The sequence below is a fragment of the Anser brachyrhynchus genome (genome assembly GCF_964034855.1).
Source record: "Anser brachyrhynchus genome assembly, chromosome: 8".
NCBI classification, from domain to species: Eukaryota; Metazoa; Chordata; class Aves; order Anseriformes; family Anatidae; genus Anser; species Anser brachyrhynchus.
In genome coordinates, this window is record NC_137702.1 from 5,042,948 (window position 1) to 5,061,523 (window position 18,576).

The 18,576-nt window shown below is 43.6% G+C and overlaps 1 long non-coding RNA gene across 1 annotated transcript in view; it reads right to left on the reverse strand.

Moving 5' to 3' along the window:
* The window catches only part of LOC308199117, a 369,069-nt gene that overhangs the window by 20,035 nt on the left and 330,458 nt on the right, over positions 1–18,576 (reverse strand). Inside the window, exon 7 of the long non-coding RNA XR_013954402.1 lies at positions 1–15,776. This exon is cut by the window's left edge and continues 16,488 nt beyond it. This is a non-coding gene — a long non-coding RNA (uncharacterized lncRNA). The remainder of the gene's footprint in view (positions 15,777–18,576) is intronic.

Sequence of the window (18,576 nt, forward strand, 5' to 3'; positions counted from 1 at the left end):
GATGCTCCTGGTCTTTGGAGGGGTGCTGCTATGGGCACAGGCTCAGCATCTCTAAAAATGGGGGCTCGGTGGAGACTAAAATTTGGGAAATGGATGGGTGATTTCAGATGCACAGCCTCAAAGGTGGTTTGGTCTCCGAGGACAGCACTCTCCAAAACATCATTCTGATCCTAAAGCTGGACACTGCTCTGGAAAGCATCAAAAGTCTTGTGTGGCATTTCAGAGGGATGTCCAAAATATTTCTATTTTGTAAACAGGAAGTCACATTGTCTGGAGAGGATATTTTCCCCTTTCAATAGCCGCATGCAGTCTTTTTACATAACCCCATTTTACAGCATTTCAGGACTGAAAAGTTCATTTCCCTCTCATAAGCACATTGGAGAATGCAGCTGCCACCCAGACATCCTTTAAATGGGACCACATGTAAGCCACTTAGTCTCCAAAAATGAAAGGAAAACACAGCGCTGTCATCACTGCACGGCACCGTCAATCAGAGCTGCTCATAACGCGCTGCGCCGCGTACATCCCATACCGTGTTTATTATAAGCTTAGGCTGATGCATAATAATCAGGCAGAATATTACAAATGTTAGGAACTTTGTTGAAGTAAATGAGAGGTAAGTGGAAAGAAAGAAGTTCAGAGCCGGCCTCTTTTCTGTCCGTGAAGGTTGGCGGATACAAATTCCTCTAATTCTCAACTGAGGTGTTTTTCCCAGCTTCAGCTTGCCCCTGACTGTGCTACATGCAAGTTCCTGAAAGGGAAATTCTGGGCATTTTTGCTCATGATCTGCTACTCCACTGAAAAACCAAAATCAAATTATTTTTCTTGCAAGTTCAGAAAATTGAGTTTGCCAGGGATACTTCCTGTGGTGTGGATGGGAGACACCAAGGTAGGTCATGGCTGCCTGCTTTTGTCATCCTCCTTGCCCTGCTGGTCCCATCGTATGATCCAGAAAGACCCCAATGGAATGTGCTGTTGACACTCTACCTAAATCTACTTGAAACATCATTTTAAAAAAAATAAGGAAATAAAAAAAAAAAAAGGAAATTTTGAAAACGTATCTGTTCATTTGTGTAAAACCCTTTCATTACTTCACCATCATCTTTGGAGTGCTTAAAGAGGAAGAAGGTTCATTAAGAAATGAGGCCAGGATGCGAGGGCTCTCCGATGGGGTCTGACGCATGGGTTGGTTTTGGCAGGGAAGGCGCCTCTGCTCCTTTCACCATGCCCTGGCTGGAAAAGCAGTTGGGGTCTTATATGAACCAGCTGACACGTGCTAAGTATTTGTTGTTACTCATATGCATCCAAGTATAAAACAAGGGCTGCATAGGCTGAGTAAATAAACAGACTCGCTAATCTCTGGTGAGGAGGTCTGTGTCATTTTATTCACACTTTTTGCCATATACTCCACACTCATTTGCCAGACTGGGAATAAATGGCATCTGGTTCTGCAACCCAGGCTCAATCTCCTCTTTCTTACAAAGATGTTTCTTTCCTGGCTGTTTCTGGGGTGCAAAAAATAGAAAAGGTAAAAAGGAAATTTACCTCCAAAATGTCTTAAATGTGTCTGAAAACTTTGGGCCTGATTCTGACTGTGTTTACTCCCTTTTTCTGCCATCAGGACAGAGCAGAGAATCTGACTCCCTGGATTTTATTTACGTCCAGCCAGAAAGCGCTGAGATATTTGTCTCAAATTTGCTAAATCTCAGTAGAGCCAATTTAAATAAATCAGCTGCTTTAAACATGCAATGCCTCTATTATTAAACACCAAACACTTTTCAGTGGGAGGATTTAACGAGAAGTGATTTCAGCAAAGGCAAAACGCCATTTGCGGGAAGAAGAAAACCACCCAATTCAGAAGTCAATTTGTTCACCAGTCACACAGAATTCACACCAATTTTACACAATTTGACATTGCTCGAGTTCCTCTGAGTCGGTGCCGCTGAGAAAGGCGAGTGGAGCCTAACAAGCTGCCTTCGTGGAGATTTTGGACTCTCCTTTCAACAAACGCACTTTATTATTTCATGATGGTCTTTCAAACTAGAGAACAATTTGGATCTTGCTGCAGCCATGAAATCTCCCTGTTGCCTCCAGTGGAAGATCGGAATTGTGAAAGTGGTTTTTGTTCACTAAACTCAATCCTGCAAATATTTACAAGCAATGAAAATAGAAAAAAAAAAAAAAAAGAAAAAAAAAAGGAAAAGGGAAAAAGGAAAAATAGAAAAAAGAAAAGAAAAAAAAAGGAAAAAAAAGGAAAAAAAGGAAAAAAAAAAAAAAGCTAAGACTAGAAACTGGTATACCAGGGCATCTGCTCACAGTTTGATCTGGGTCTGACATGTGGGTGCCTGATGGCCATGGTCAGGGCTTTGGCCATCTTCCCTGGCTGCTGCTTGCCCCCAGCTCTCTTGCTGCCACCTGAAGCCAGGGAGATTCCTCAGACTATATTTATGGGAGAAAAAAAGGGGAGATGGGTGAATGCTGCGGCTCGGGAGTGCTGGATTGCCGTGGTAAATGTACAGCATTGCTTGGGAAGGAGGCAGAAGTTGTGGGCACACCGATCACCCACACTAAAGAGGAGACAGCAAAGCTTGGGCTTGGGCTGGATTTCCATAGAGGATGGGAGGCACAGCACTGGAAAATGTGGCACGCTTCTGGGTCCATGCAAAACCCTTCCCTTGTTATTAATTTTGGAAACCCCTTATTATACTTTCATTAAATGATACCTCTCTTAAAATGCCCTTTCGTGCTGAAGGCTGCGCATGGTGTTCACAGCAGCCCTCAGTGCCACTTCAGGTGCAAACCCTTGGGCCTCCTACAGCTTCTGGCAGGGAAAGGAGAAGAGCAAAGCCAGAGATGGGGAAGCTGTAATGCTTTTGCACGTTGAAGGCCAGGTGAAGGTGGATATTTGTGGTTCAATCCTGCTTTATTGAAATAAATGGCAGGTTTGCCACTGATGTCTGTGGGAGTAGGTTTAGCCTCGGACTGAGACGCAGGCATGGAATTAGAGCAGTGCCTAAGAGCATTAATTAGGGGTGGTTAGCGGAAAAGTGAATCCCCGGCGGTACGGGAGGTTATTTAGCGGTGGCGCAATGTGGGATCGTGCCTTCTGTTCCTGGGCTGCTCTCATCCAGCACTCGGTCCTGGGTCATGCTCCTGGCCTCCCAGAGATGCTTTTCTCCTGCGTAGGAAGGCAGCACGCGAACGCGTCTCTGATGGATGTGTTGTGGCTGGCTTAGAACAGCAGTGCGAGGGGGATTTTTCAAGCATGGTGACAGGGGAAAAAAGGCTTGTGCACTGAGCAGATGTATCTTTGAAGACAGAACATGGGTCATGTCTAGGAATTTAGCGACTGTCATATGGGAACAGTTTATTGGGCTTTTGGGGTTTCTTTGCTATGGCATTTTGTAGCAAGATAGATCCTCATCTGCTACCTATCACACATACCTAATTGCACAGTAATATACCACAGGGAGGTAGTTTTTTTTCTTGATCTTGGCTCCTTGTTTTGCTTTTTTCTCCTACCTGATAAAATTGCAGGTATAATCTCTATTCCTATGTACGCTCCCATGCATAGATCAGTTTTTCTCATCGCTCTAAAAACATCTCACCTGATGAATCACCAAACACAATTTCACTCTTTCACTTTTAGCTCTGGTGTATACTGTTATTGCACAAAGGGAGAAAAAAAAATCACAAAGTTCTTAAGTTCTTTTTTTTTTTTTTTCAGGTTGTAAAGACAGAAGCTTTCAAAGTGGATTAGTATTATTGCTGGGAGGAAAACTCATCCCTGTGCAGCGAGACATTTGTTCAGCTTTGCAAGTCAGGCAAACCTGGGTTATGACTGGACATCAAAGCTCTGGTAAGCACTTGTTAAGCCTTGGCCAGTTCTCCTACCCAGCCAGGAAAACAAGGCAGCATAGCTGGGCTCTGCTTTGGTTTGGGTTAATAACACACACGACAGATGCCAAGACTCAGTGCTGTGGAGACAGAGGACGTGGCTCTGTGAAGTTCCTCTGTAACCCACCAGCTCCAAAAATGACCTTTGTTTTTGAGTAATTTCTTTCTTTTGAATGCAGTATTTCATTTCACAAAGGTTGGACTAGATGACCTTAGAGATCTTTCCCAACCTGAACGACTCTATGATTCTATGGTTCTGTTTACTCCTCTGTGTATTTATCCCTACAATGTAGCAGTCATTCATGAATGTAGCATTATATAATTTATATTTTTCCACACTTTTCTCTTACCAGATGCTGCTTTAGTGGCTGTTTCCGTGGTTTGATTTTGTTTAACAGGCACCTAAATATTCTCTGGTGGAGATGCAGATCATTTCGCAATGCATTTAAACCTGATAATGGCTTTCCTCAGTTACATTTCACAGACTTCTTGGAAATAATCCATGGACCCTCATGGGTCTGCAGTCCACAGGTCAAAACCCACCTATTTATTTATTTGTGAAACACCATCCTCTACTGAATGGGTTGCTGTCCATGTTGCTTGTGCCTGCTACATGGGTCACAAGGCTGTTGCATGCTAACACTGCAGGCAAACGCTTCATGAACAGACCCAACTTTATTTTGAAATCAGGTTCATAACTTGTCTCCCTCTGCAAGGCTCTTCTCGACCTTAGTGTCCTCGTGGTTGCTGGGGGCTAAAGAAATGGATTCAGAGCCCCAGATGGTTTGATATCTTCTTTGGTATTGCACTGAGGGGTTTCATCAGGATTTGGAAACTCTGAATCTGGGCTGGTTTTTGCTGCATTAGCCCAAGACTATTGTCTCTGTGTGTACACATGGGGCCTGTTGCTCCCAGCGATGGACAAGTCCTCCTTCATCCTAATGATCACCAAGGGAGAATGGGGCCCTGGTGTTGCAACAGCCCTAAATACTCAGGCCTGGAAATAAAGCTCTGTCTTGAAATAAGGCACACTTTCCTGTCTTCAGGACTAATAATTCAGAGAGCAATTATTTTAAAGATCTCATTCTCCAAACACTTATTCCCTCATTGTGTTACTAATGTCATACTTGGCTCTATTTTCCTTTAGTTGCAAACTCTCCTGCTCCCACTCCATGCTCCAAATTCATCACAGCCCCTGCAAGACAGCATTAAAGGACAGGGCTGTGTAGAGGAATCCATGTTGTGATGCTCAGCTATAGCCCAGGTTGTAAAGTCTGAGCTAAAATACCCTGTTCCTCATACCTAAGCTGCCCCTATACTTGGGCTACCTCCAAAGGCAGCAGAGAAATACTTCTAGGTCTGATCAGCCCCATTCTGCTGAGGTGTTTGAATTAAAATTAGAAACAACAATGCAGACATTGTAATTAATTTTAGGGTTTATCCTGGTTTTACACTACATCGGTATTAAGCTTAGCTCAATGCAGCAAACAAACAGATTTGGGTAAGATAAAAACGAGGCTGGAGTTCTCTCCCAGAGGATGTGTCCAATTCTTTTCAGAGATGTGTAAATGTTGGGAAAGAAAGTGGAAATAATGAACTACTATAAATATAACCATCTCTTCCAATGTTTCCATCAGAGCCAGCCAAAGCCTGGAGGTGCAGGATAAGTCTTGAGAAAATCTAGCCTGGTCACTGATATGTCAACATCCAGCACTCGGGGTGGTTTGAAAAAGCCAGAGGGTGTGTGTTTGGTTTCTCTTTGTTACTTTATCAAAACAATAACAACAAGCAACTAAAAAACTTTTTTTTTTCTTGGACCTAGAATATTTTTACACAACAATATTGAGGCAATGACAAGGCAAGAGGTGTTGTAAGCCCTTTCATGGACAAGATGAGAACCCAAAATGTTCTGGAGAAAGTAAGGCTCCGTCTGAAATAAAGAGGATGCTATTTAATGCAGAAGAAAAACCCTGATGCTGGCATATCACAAGAACAGGTGCAAAGAACAGGCAAGGAGCTGGGAGCCTGCCTCAGAAAGGGGATGAAGAGGTTCTCAGACTGGGGTGGCTGTCCCAGAAATGCCTTACAGATGGTCCAATTTGCCAAAGGACTTTAAAAAAAAAACAAACAGACAGCACTCTGGGGCACATAAAGTAGAGTGACATGTGTCATATATGTGTCTATCTGTTATCCCCTAGGCGTACCCCTTCTGCTGTGCTTGGGGCTGGCAAAGCCTCAGCTGCATAGGACCGTCCAACTTCTGCGATCCAGCCTTCAAGGAAGACCTGGAGAGAGTTCAGCAGGGAGTGACGAGAGCTCTAGAAATCATGATTTCTGCCACAAGAGAGCAAGCACCGAGCTCATGCCGTTCTGAGCAGAGAGGACCAAGGGGGAAGACATGATATTATAACTCAAATATTTTAGTGGAGAGGAAAGGAATAAACTGGTTTTGTGTCCACTGGGGAATGAGGCAAGAAATCACAGGCTTAATCTGCAGCAAAAGAGATTTGGGTTAAAGGTAGAGATGGTCTGACATGGATTTTTGGGGGTTTGCCACCACTGCTTGGTGTAGAAGTAGCTGCATGTGGCACCTCTGCCCCACGGGAAGGGTTTGGAGTTTGGCACCAGCCGCGCAGCATGACCTCGTCAGCTCCCTCCCAGCTGCATTTTCTGAGAACTCCTAATAATGGCAAAATTACATGCTGACAGCGTAAGAGCTGGGATTATTTGCTTTAGGATTAATATAATTAGGCTAAGTATGAATCAGATGGTTCAGCTATTTGTAATGAGAACACACGGGAGAGATGCGACACCTCTCTGTGTCGGTGACACTTGTGCAAGGGCAGAAAGCGAAGCTGGCGGACAACTTCCCTCCACCCCAGGTCAGGCAGGGCAGGCAGAGCTATGCCAAGGATTAGGCTTCATCTCTTTTAAGACCACTGGATAGTGCCAAGCTCAGTTTTGCTTGTGTAACCATAGCATTTCTGCTGTCATACATTCACTGTCTTAATTAGCATCAATAAATGTTAACACTTGCTGGATTTATTAGGAAGCTTTGAGTGCCAGCTTAATTCAATGCTGACGTATCGACGAATTACTTCTGAGATGTGATCCCTCCTAGAGCTTTCTATTTCAAGATCACAGGGCTCTTCGACATCTCCTGCATCACACAGGGAACCTGAAATGTCAGAGCCACCTGGGCTGGGACTGACACCCAGACTGGGCTGAAAATATTCAAGTGATGAAGAGCCAAACAGATTCCTTGGGAGAGCACCGGTGAAAGGCTACACTCCCAGCTCAAAACACACCTGGTTTCTGGCTGAAATGTTTTAAGTCTGGCAGCCGGCTGTACCTGGGTTTCCCTTTACCTGATCGATTACAAAATATCAGCTAGGAAAGTCCAGGAAGTTTCAGATGGGCACGTATCTGTCACAGAGATCATTCCAGCCTTGGCCATGACTGCTTTGGGCCCCCCTGCTTTCAGCCTGGTTATAACAGACAAACCATGGAGTTGCGTTCCCTGGTTTTCCTTCTGGTAGCAAGCTGTCAAAAGGGGATGCAATGCTGCAGACCCTCCCGTAACAAGTGCTGAGCTGGTTTTTGGAAGAATGTATTTGAAAGGACAAGCTCCCAGTTCAACAACAGCACTGGTTTGCTGGGAAACTCTGCCAGCATAGTTGAAACCTTAATTGGTGTCTGCTGTAGAGAGATGGGGACACACAGGCATTTTTCTGACAAATGCGTCATTTCTTCAAAGAGGAAAAATCCTACAGAAGTTTTCAAATCAGGCTAGATTCTGAAAGTCCCAAAAGTGTGTGTGTTTGTGGGGGGGAAATCTCATAAAATCACAGAATCCTCCGGCTGGGCTTTGCTCCTGACATCAACGCCCTCTGAAATTCCCTGCTGGAGATGGGGACACGCGATCCCAACGCGCAGGCTGCGCTTGCTGAGCTATTTTGCAGACCGCCCGGGTGACCCCTGGCTGCAGCATTGTCATCTGTGGTCCATTATCGGGGATTTTGTACCAGCTGGGCAGCAGGAGCTCATCTGAAATCCACCCCAGCTCAGGAGATGATGAGTTATTTAGCGACTGGTTGTGCTTGTCTTATAAAAGTAACAGCACTGTGTTCTGTGGCCATTAAGGTCCGATATTAAATGCATAAATATCCTAATAGGTCTAAAGCAAGAACTAGGAAGGCCTTTTATTTCTAATGAACTGAAAATTGTTGTGATCTCATTCACCCACCCATGAAATCCACTGACTGACAGGGTCCCATTTCTGGGCAGCAGGGTTAAATGTGCTTCAGACAAAAGCCAGATTTTCCTTTCTTCTGCATGCCATGGGCAGGATCAAAGGAGTGGGGAAATGGACATTAAAGCCCTTGTAATCAGGGCCACAGACTCCAACCCAGCATGGGCCAGCCCCCTTGCAGGCTCATGGAAATGCCACTGTGCATTTTTGCATGGGAAGCTTTGGGAGCAAACTGGGCAAGAAAATAAGGCCGGGGAGCAAGTGCCGCATGGAGCGGGCTCATCTGTCATCACCAGGAGCTTCTGCTTGGAAGGAACCTGGGAGCAAACAGCCCTTGCACCTTTGATGCTTCCTCCCTCCGCTTAAAAGAGAGAGGGAGGCTTTAAAAAGTGACTTAATGAGGCTGTAATATCTCTGGGACGCAGCAGATGGTGCTAGTATGGATAACCCTGGGAGCAGAGCGTGGCTGAGTGATGGGCAAACAGATCCTGGGGGAGCAGGGAAAGCAGGACATCCAGGTTGATTACAATTCTTCACCAGGAAAGCTCTTCTCATTCGCCACATTTCTCTGCAACTGGGAAAACACTGCAGTGGTGGTGGCACATCTGGAAATCCATTACATGTGTGGGATAGACACCTCGAAGGATGGCAAGGCCAGTCCCCTCACTTCGTTAGGCAAACCACAGGACCTGGATAGGAGGTGAGGACGAAGGTGGCCTTCAGAAGAGCTGGCCAGTCATTTCTCTTCTGGCATTGTCTTTTTTTTTTTTTTTTTTTTTTCATTTTGTTTTATAATACCTTTTTCAAGTAACCCTCTCAAATGGCCTTGAAAGGGACGGGGAAGTAAAATTGCTGATGCTTCCCAAAAGACAGCAAACTGGTGATAGCTTGTTTTCCAAGCACATATGAGTTCATTTTCTTCCCAAAATTTGCATTTATTTTTAACTGGATTAACATCCAGCTAATGTGGATGTCAACTACTTGGAATGCAATTTTGGGAATTACAGAGGAATTCAGCACTGCTGATATAAACCAAATGTGAAGGTGTTGGAAAGCATCTGATATTTATCTACATGGGCTTGGTGTCATCAGTATGCTTTGCCTTTCTCCTACGTTAACTCTTAGGCAATCTGCGTGGAAATACTTCTACTATGGTACTATGGTTCCCGTATGACTAATAAGATACAGTGTATTATCTGGCTTGGTGTTTTAAAGAAATAATAGGGAATTTATTACTCAGACTTTCCTTCTTCTAACAAGAATGGCCAATGACACTATACATATAAAGCAATTTTTTACTTGGTAGGCTATTATGTTTCATTTGTCACTGTTTCAATTACAAAGGTTATTGTAGTGCATAATGCTTTGTAAAAGCACAAATACAAGGATAAGGATACTGTGCTTATTCTGCATCTATTCGAAGCACGTTTGATGTAGTTAAGGCAAGTTCTAAGACTTTATGGTGATGAGTCAGGAAATGACTTAAACATCCTCAAGTCTGTACCCAGAAAGACAGCATTTAAGTACCTGCTTCGTGCCCTGCTTTAAGGTTGTTTTCCTGAGCTCAGGCCACAAAAAAAAAACATCGTCCTTTTACATGGATGGGATCCAGCGGCCTTCTCAGTGTTGAAATCCTGCCTTCAGGAAACACAGACAGGGAAGCATCAAAGCAGAGAGGACGAGTTGTTCCTTAATCAAAATATTGTGAAACTGTGGTTCTGTCAATGGTTTGCTGTTCGGGTTTTGTAGATACGTAGGATGATTGGGAAGCTTCAAAGAAAGATGTCAACCAAATGTTTTTCAGAATCACATGCAAGGCAGAAGGAAATGTGCTTCCTAAAGGTCCTACTGGCAGATGAACTTCTTTCTGCGATCATTAAAGTTGTTAAGTCCCCCCTCCCTGCACACACATGAAAGATGATAGGATTTGCATGCCAGCCAAAACTAGATTGGGAATCAGACCTCTCCCTTCGAAGGGAAGGGAAGATATAGCCGAGACGCTGGGGGAAAGCAGAACATGGACCTGCTCACCATGATGGGTGGCTCCTTGTCCTTTGCTGCACCCCGACACCAGCTGGCACCTCCGTGCAGGGACCCACTGCAGAGGTAGGGCTGCCTGAGAAGCAAAACTGCCCAATTTTACATCTGGGAAGCCCTACTTTAAAACTCCACCGTACAGCTATCTTCTGTACAGCTATCTTTCACATTGGTGAAAATTAATTTGGGAATGGTGCCAGAGGCTTTTCACATCTCTTTTCCCCAGAGACGTGTTCGTCTGACTGTATTTTCCCATCTGCAAAACTGTCTAGCTTTACATTTGAGGAGGCCTTTACACCAAAGGAAGGCAACATGAGTGATGAGTTTGGGCACATCCGCTGATAAGTTAGAGGGATGATAAAATGATAATGGTTTGTTTTGGACTCATACCTCTGATATGCAGGATTTCTAGTAACTGCATCATGTTGCATCTTGGACAAAGTAGGAACAAGAATAAGGATTTGAGTAAAACTCCCACTTTCTCGGTTCAGACCAACCTTAACCTTATTTCATGCTCTTCAGAAATGGAGAAAGGCAGTTTTGGATGGACGCATTGGGAAAATGCCTTAGATTCATCATCCTCTTTATTGCTTTGTAATTTATGTTCAACAGCCTCCCTGGAATTGCAGACCCTTAGAGAGATACTGCTTCTGCATCGCAGATCTGCTGAGCTGGGGTGGTGGCACTTCATGCATGAGATCTGACATGGACTGCTTACTCTTATCTTGTAATTAGCAACTGAGACATTCCCTATTAAATCCCATGAATGTCTAGGGGGCATTAAAAATTCTTTTATCACTGGTTAATTCCATAATTTTTGGAAACAGAAACCCCACGTGTTTTTTCAATAAGCACTTCTCCTCCTGACAGCGCTACATCTTTCACAAACACAGCAAGAATAACCTCTGGACTTCGCCCGCAGCATTGAAGTATGAAATTTTGAATTCCATGGGTCACTGTTTTTGCTGCAGCCAGATGTGGATAAAAGGCGGAGGGTGTTTTATTGTTGTTTTTTCAAGAAACAGAGAAAGGTTTGTACTGAGGTACACCCTCTATCCTAAAAACAAGTGGCTAACATGTGGCTTGAATATCGCCAATTGCCATTTCAAAAGATGAAGCTTAAGAAAAAATATTTTGAATTGAAATATTCTGTCTGCAGTTAATAAAGTACATTATGCCTTCAAATCGCGTTTGAGAAAACATACAGGAGAGCTACAACCTTGATGCTGAGCTGTATATTAGCAATGCAACTGCTGGTGTAGTTGGTTCTGTCTTGGGGGCTTTGTTGGTTTCAATGAGTTGTGGTGAACATAAAGGAGAAATACAAAATGGCTGAGAAAAACAATATAGCAAGTCCTTCCTTTTGTTCTGAACAGATTGGGTTATTCATTGGAAATAAATTAACAGATGAATTCAACCCCTCTTTTCATTGATGGATGAGTCCCTGAAACCATTCATTACTGGTATGCATTTTATGCAAACTCTTTTGGAGACTGAAGAGTGTTAAAAAAAACTTCTTAGCTCAATTTCTCTGAAGTCCCTGTGTGACACTGATGATTTAAACCCTGTTTCTTGCTTGGGTAACTGGATGGTGAGTAACCAGGAAAGAACACCTTGTTTCTGGAATTTTATGAGGAATACTGTCCTCCTGATAAACTTCATTGGAAATCATCACTTGGAAACCCTGCCAGGGAATAACTGCAGCAATAAATAATGAATTGAGAAGTTCACTATCTATTTGTGAATTTTATTTATTTGCTTGTTTATTTATTTATTTACTTACTTATTTTTGCTTGCCAGATGCACTAGTAGCCAGGTCATGACAACCCCTGGTTTTACTGCTTTACCACTGATTTTACTGCAAGGATCACTACACTTTGAGGATGATGAATTTTAAATGTCAGTAACTGTGAGTCCTGCACAGTCAGGTTTTTCCCTGTTGCAAGGGAAAATTCTGTAGAATGTTTGATTTTTCCTTTCTTTCTTTTTGCTCCCTAAGTTGTCCTAGTCAATAAGATGATGAGCCCTGTGCAAACACACATCATAAAACTGCTTGCTGGTTCTCAGAGACCAACAGACAGACTTCTGGAGCTGCAGAATACTTCCCCATGACTTTATCTAAAATTCCTGTAGGTGACTTTATGTGCATTTACAGACCATTACTGCAGCAATTTTGTAATATCGTCAGCTGCTGCATGGGAAAAGTTGTCTTGGAAAAGGAAAAGAGAAACATCCAGCTGTCCACTTGTAAGTGCTGAGAGCACCCATCTCTTCTCCAGACTGTGGGTTCACTTTGCTTGTGCCTTTCCACCTGTGTGCATTGCACACAGAGCTTCAGTGCTCCAGAAGCTGGTTTGACTCACAGATTTAGCAGGAAATGATCTGGCTGGGGAAGGTTGGATCATTTTTTGCACACACACACACACACGCCACACCCCCCGTGTATGAAAACAAGGCAAGAGGATATGTTAGAGCAGAGTACAGCCGAGCATGGCCCCACTGCAGCTGCCTGTGGGGACACAGCTAGCATGTGGCTCTTTTCCCCATGGGCAGAGGCAGGTACGGGAGCTCCTTCTTTCTGCTCCCTCCTCCTGGACCACAGGCTGGGATCACCTTTTTGGACTTACCATCAGGTGTGCTGTACAGCCGGTCCTGCTCCAGACAAAGCCTTCGGTGCAGAAACTGTACCACAAAGGATCATGAAAACTCAGCACCAGCCCCAGTGGTTAAACGCTCTCAATAACTGAAACACTTTGAGGAGCAGATATTCTCATCCCCTTCTAATTTGCAGTTGGGACCTAGGGCAATTTTTGTTCCTAAAACTTTGGAGTCACTTCAACATTTTCAGCCACAGAACAACTGCTCATGTTCTTGCTCCAGTCATTTGAAGTCTCCCTGGGAAACAGCTGGCCTCTGATGTGCGAGATACCTGCTTCCCACTATTTGGCTTCCAACAGCAAGAAGATGACTTACGGCCATGAACTATCCCTTAATTTAACACATCAAAACTGAGCGAAAATAAACAAAGCAGAGTGAAGAACACATGTAGATCATGAACTCACATTCTGCACCTTGCACTTTTGCCCAGAGCACATGTTTTTGCAGCTTATCTCCCTAGGTATCTGTGATGGTGCCTTCTCATGTGTTTGTTTTCTTTGTGTGGGGATACTTGGCAAGAAACTGCTTCTATGGGAGAAAAAGCAGTTTCTGCTTCTCTGTGGCCATGGACCAAACAAAGACCATAACTGGACATTTAACCACAGGCTTGCTGCAAAACCTGTCTGGGTAAGTGAAATAGCCTGCACTGATCTCAGTGGGTTTTGAGGAAGGTTCTGTCCAGATTGTTTTGTCCTTTTTTTTTTTTCCTCTGTTTCACACCTTCATTTAATTCACAGTTGGCTTTCGTGCCTTTCTTCTTAATCTCAGAAAGCCCTTCTGCAGCCCCAAAATGTAATTTAACGTCACAGCAGCAACAGAAAACAGCCTTGGTGAGGCTCAGCTTCAAGTGAAATACAAAAGCCTATAACATCTCCTGGAAACATTTTGACTCATATCTAAATTCACTTAAACTCTTCTCGAAACCTGAATAAATGGCGTTTGAAAAAAAAAATAAAGGAAATCAGTGCCAATTATTGCTACTGGCCAGAGAAATGGCATTTGAAACAAAAATTAAGGAAATCGGTGCCAATTATTGCTGCTGGCCAGAGAACAGACATACTCCTTCCCCGGTTGATGCTGGATCTGCACTATGGCTGGCAGACACCTGAGCAGCCACGTCCTCACCAGGCTCAAGCATCCAAGTCTTCAGCTGGGTTTGCAGAGCCCCAACACCCGCTCAGAAACTCATCCGTTGTCAGCAGAGATCTGCCCACATGGATCTTATCAATGTAAAAACGTGCATACAGCTGAGAAGGTGTTAAAGGCGGCGCACTCCTGCTGCAGATAATGAATGAAAATAAGCCTTTTGTTCACTGCTTCACTGCCTTGAGATGAACGCAGAAAGAAAGGGTCAAATCCAAAGCTGATGGCTGGTCAGAGATTCAGTTTGGCGAGGGTTAAGATCAAGTCTCACAGAGTCAGGAAGGAGAAAGGCCCCAAGTGTCCTCGAAATTTCCATATGACATTTAGGTATCAATAACATCATTGTTCAGGAGCAAGAGCTCGTTTTCTAAGAAAGGCTGCTCGCTCCTCGCGGGCGCGCTCCCTGCAGCTGAGGATGCCAGGCTGCTACTTGTCAAGAAACTTGTTAGCTCATTTAAGAAATGCTCAAATTAAATGTGGTATAAATCAACACCATTTCACTCACATTAGGACACACCAGTGTAATCCTGCTGAGGACAGTAACCTGAAAATATTTAATGATGTCAACTTTTCAAAGGAAAAATTTCCATGTGTGGAATTTTGAAAGGTTTTTGGTGTTTTTGCAGTTTATTTTTCTTTTGAAAAATCCATTTGCCATCTTTTTTTTTCTTTCTTTTTTTTTTTCAAAAAAAAAAAAAAGGATTATCTGTTAATATTACCCTGTTACAAAATATATTCATAATCCTCATGGCAGTTACTTAGCAAGTCTTAAACCTGTCATTAAAATACCTCCTCTTGTTACTACAATCAGCAGCCTTAATCCACTTCGAGCCTCTATTTTTTTTTTTTCTTTTCCCACTTTGTTCCCAAACGGCTTAAACCAAGGTATGACAGGTAGCAAACAATCCCCAATCTAATTACTTGGAAGAAACAAATGAAGGGAAGGAGCATGTTTGTGTGGCAAATTCCTGAGAGTTTGGAAACTAGAGGCCGTAGGAATGTGCCTGGGGAAAATTTTAAACCCACTCCAAAGCTGTGGGTTTGAAAAGTGGTGAATTTAGTCCCTGGGGGGCATCAATGGGGAGCGGTGGTGCCAAAAGAGGGGGCGGCCACGAGCAGCTCCAGACGTGCAGCACCAGCCCTGGGGTGGGGACAATTCGCGTGGTCCTCCATGGGAGGATGCTCATGGGCTGGATCCAGCACAGCAAGCACCAAGCTTTACCTGGAAAGTGTTTGGCAGCCTGGTGAAGCTTGGCAGCACCCTAATGGCTCTGAGGACCAGATTCCCCGTGAAATCCCAGCTCAGGAAGCTGTGGGTATGTGCTGGTGAGCAGGAGGATGAGCGGTGGGAAGCAGAGAGGACCACATTGCTGGAGAAGGGCGTGTGAGTATTGGCAATAAAAGGTCGGTACCAGGATGCTGATTCATAGGGAGGAAAAAAAGAAAGAAAAAAAAGAAAGAAAAAAAAAAAGAAGACAAAAAAAAAAAGATGTTGAATTAAAGACAAGCAGAAGAAATGCAGCATCTTGGCACTACAGTTTTCCAGGAAGGGGAGGAATAAGGCGTTGGTGTTTCAATGGGACACAGCACCAAGCACAGGTTAAACACATCAGGCAGATCCCACTCGCTTGAAGCTCAGAGCTTGTTCAGGACCCGACCCCATCCCAAAAGAGCATCTCCAGAGAGGGGTATCCATAACCGCTCGCAGCATGTGCAGTCTGTGAAAGCTTGGAGGGGCAAACAAGAGCTCACTTTCATGCTCCCTGAAGACCTCGGGCTGTCCTGGGAGCTGCTGGGTAAACACGGTGCTGATGTGAAATCAGATATCATCTGTACAAAACCCTTCAGAAGATAATTAGGCTGAACTGGGATTTTTAAAAGGCATTAAGTCTATGAACTTTTCGATCTTAAACAATGCCACCATGACTACTCTGGGAATAAAGCACTGTAGCCCTTCTTGGAGATCATGTGTTAAAGTTGTCTTGTTAGCAGGGAGACACTAATGTAATAAAGGAAAGCTTTGTGGCCTGGAACAGCTGGGCTTTTCTAACTGCTTGCCTAAATGTGGGTGATTAATGACCAAAATGCATCCTTGCTGAATGGCATTGAGCGCCTGGTATGGAGGTATTTCATGGCATTTTTCTTTTCCCATTTTTGTAAGAGATTTATTGGAAACAAAGATCCATTGATGTAAAGTCGTTACAGATACGCAAAGTGAATATTGTATTACTGCCTATCTGATGGGTGACAATAATCTTACATTGTTGTTGCATATTTTTTGCTTTAGGACCTAAAGATGCTCAAAAAAAACACCCCACTTGGTGCTGTTGAGACTGGAGCAACTCGAAAATTTTAATAAGATTTGTTGTCATTGTTGTTGGAAAATGCTGCTTCATCCAAACCAAAATGTCTCACAGTGAAATAGTCCCATTAATAATATTTCCATGGGAAAGTTTTCAGAGTTTCTGGGGTCAATTTATAAGTGGAGAAGGATCTAAATGAGAACCCTGATCTTCTCAATCTGAAAACAGATGTTTCAATGGCAACAATAACAACAACAACTACAAAAAACATTTTGGGGTTTGAAAAGTTTGGTTCTTGTTCCACACCAGAATGAAAACACATTTCCAGACCTCAGAAACCTTCGTGGAAGTGCACTGCTGATTTCTGGCTGTCTCTGCCAGAAACTTCATGGCCTGTTGGAGACAGCTCTGGCATGTGGGCCCTTGGCTGTTCCGGCCACACTGTGGCCACCTGCCCCACTCTTGGACTTTGATAGGGATATCACCCATCCTTCGTCCTTTGCTGCTCTTTGCATGCCTCCCCTGCTTTCCCAGAAAAGCAGAATAGCTGCCTGAAGTCTCACATTGCTTTTCTTCACCCGTGTTCAAAGTTGTTCACAAAGAATAATAATAATAGTAAAGTCTCCTTTGGGCCACAGAGCAGCCATCTGGGAGAGGTGTAATGTTCTGGTAGCATGGGAAGCGAGACTCCATCACCTTAAAAAACACAAAGTTTATAATCTGGTTATCAGGAGTGCACGGGAAAGCTGAAGTCAAAGGCTAGAAGACACTGCACTAGATGCCCTAATTGCCTGGCAGACACTTCCGATATCTTTGTTGCTTCAGGTGCAGGTTTGTGTCTCACCCATCACTGCTGCATCAGAAATGGTTTGGGTACTTGGCTAATAGGTGGTAGCTGGACAGGATGAGAGGACATCGCTCTGGCCAGGGAAGGTACACCTTTTATTTACCCAACTATCTCACTTCCAGACACATTATTTTTTTTTTTTTCCCCTCAGCCAACATGTTGGCTTTTGTCATTCATCAAGCCCTGGGATTGTTTTCCCTAACATCCCCTTAAGAAGGATATATTTTTCAAAATACTGCCATTCCATTCACTGAAACAGGGTTTGATGTGGCTACTTCAAATCAAAACCATGAGCTTTCCTCTCCTCACACCCACTGACTTAAAACCTGCCCCCAATGCCAGTGGTTCAGAACTATCCAAATAAAGTAGTTGCTTTAAGGACTGTTTGCTTTTCCTCTCAGACTCCTTCTCCCGACGTTATATTGTTTGTGGAAAAAGAGTTCTCTGGGTGGGTCACTTAGCTGTCGTGGTTAAGAAGCTGTATTTGAAGTCTGGTTCTGTGCAGAAGGAAAACATGTCAAAACAGCCTTGGAAATACAGTTCACTTCTTTTCCCTCCATGTCAGGATGTTACCTTTTTCCCTCCATGAAACAGCTCTTTCCCATGAAAAATAGCATCGTGAGGACATTTGCTGAGTGGCTCCAAAATGCAGTGAACATAACCCTCTTTTCTTATTGGGAAAACAAATTACTTCTTGAATAAAGCCGCCTCAAACTTTGCTTGAGCACCTACTCCTGAATATCTTTATACCAAGGAAACACGCTTAATTATTCTTGAGTAATTTTGCTTGCTGGACTGCAATCCCTCAAATTAATGCTATGTGGGATTTTGTTGATGATGTCGTTTTTTCATTTGAAATGATGCCAAGGAGCAGGTTCCCCTCTTCCATCTTCCCCCCTCCACCTTTGACTTTAAAGCAGATTCTCTGTTCCTTACATAAACACTCCTCCAAGATACTTTTACAGAGTGGCATGTGCACCATGAGCCAGAAATGGCATTAATGCATTTTTCTTCTGTAGCTTTGGCATGACGTGCATCTAATGTGAATGTGTGTTGCCTCGGAGAATGCTCTGTTTTATATTCTTGCATCTGATTTTGTGCAGCTGGGAAGCCACGTTTCACAGGTGGTTGGTAAGCTTATTAGATTATTCATAACTGGTTTTATTTCTCTTCTTTCCTTTTTTTTTTTTTTTTTTAAGTAATTAAAAACATGCGTCAAAGGAGGCCCATGATGATTAGAAGCACTGCTGACATCTATTTCCCGGTTACCTTTTGCTGTTTTCACTCACGTTATACAGAGCCCGGTGCTGGTACTCATACAAGTGTGCCACTTATTCCCGTGGACATGGCTCTGAGCCCACACCAGACAAGCTAGCAAGAAATACGTGTTATTCCTGTTGGAAATTATTTTTTTTTTTAAGAGGAAGCAAACTATATTT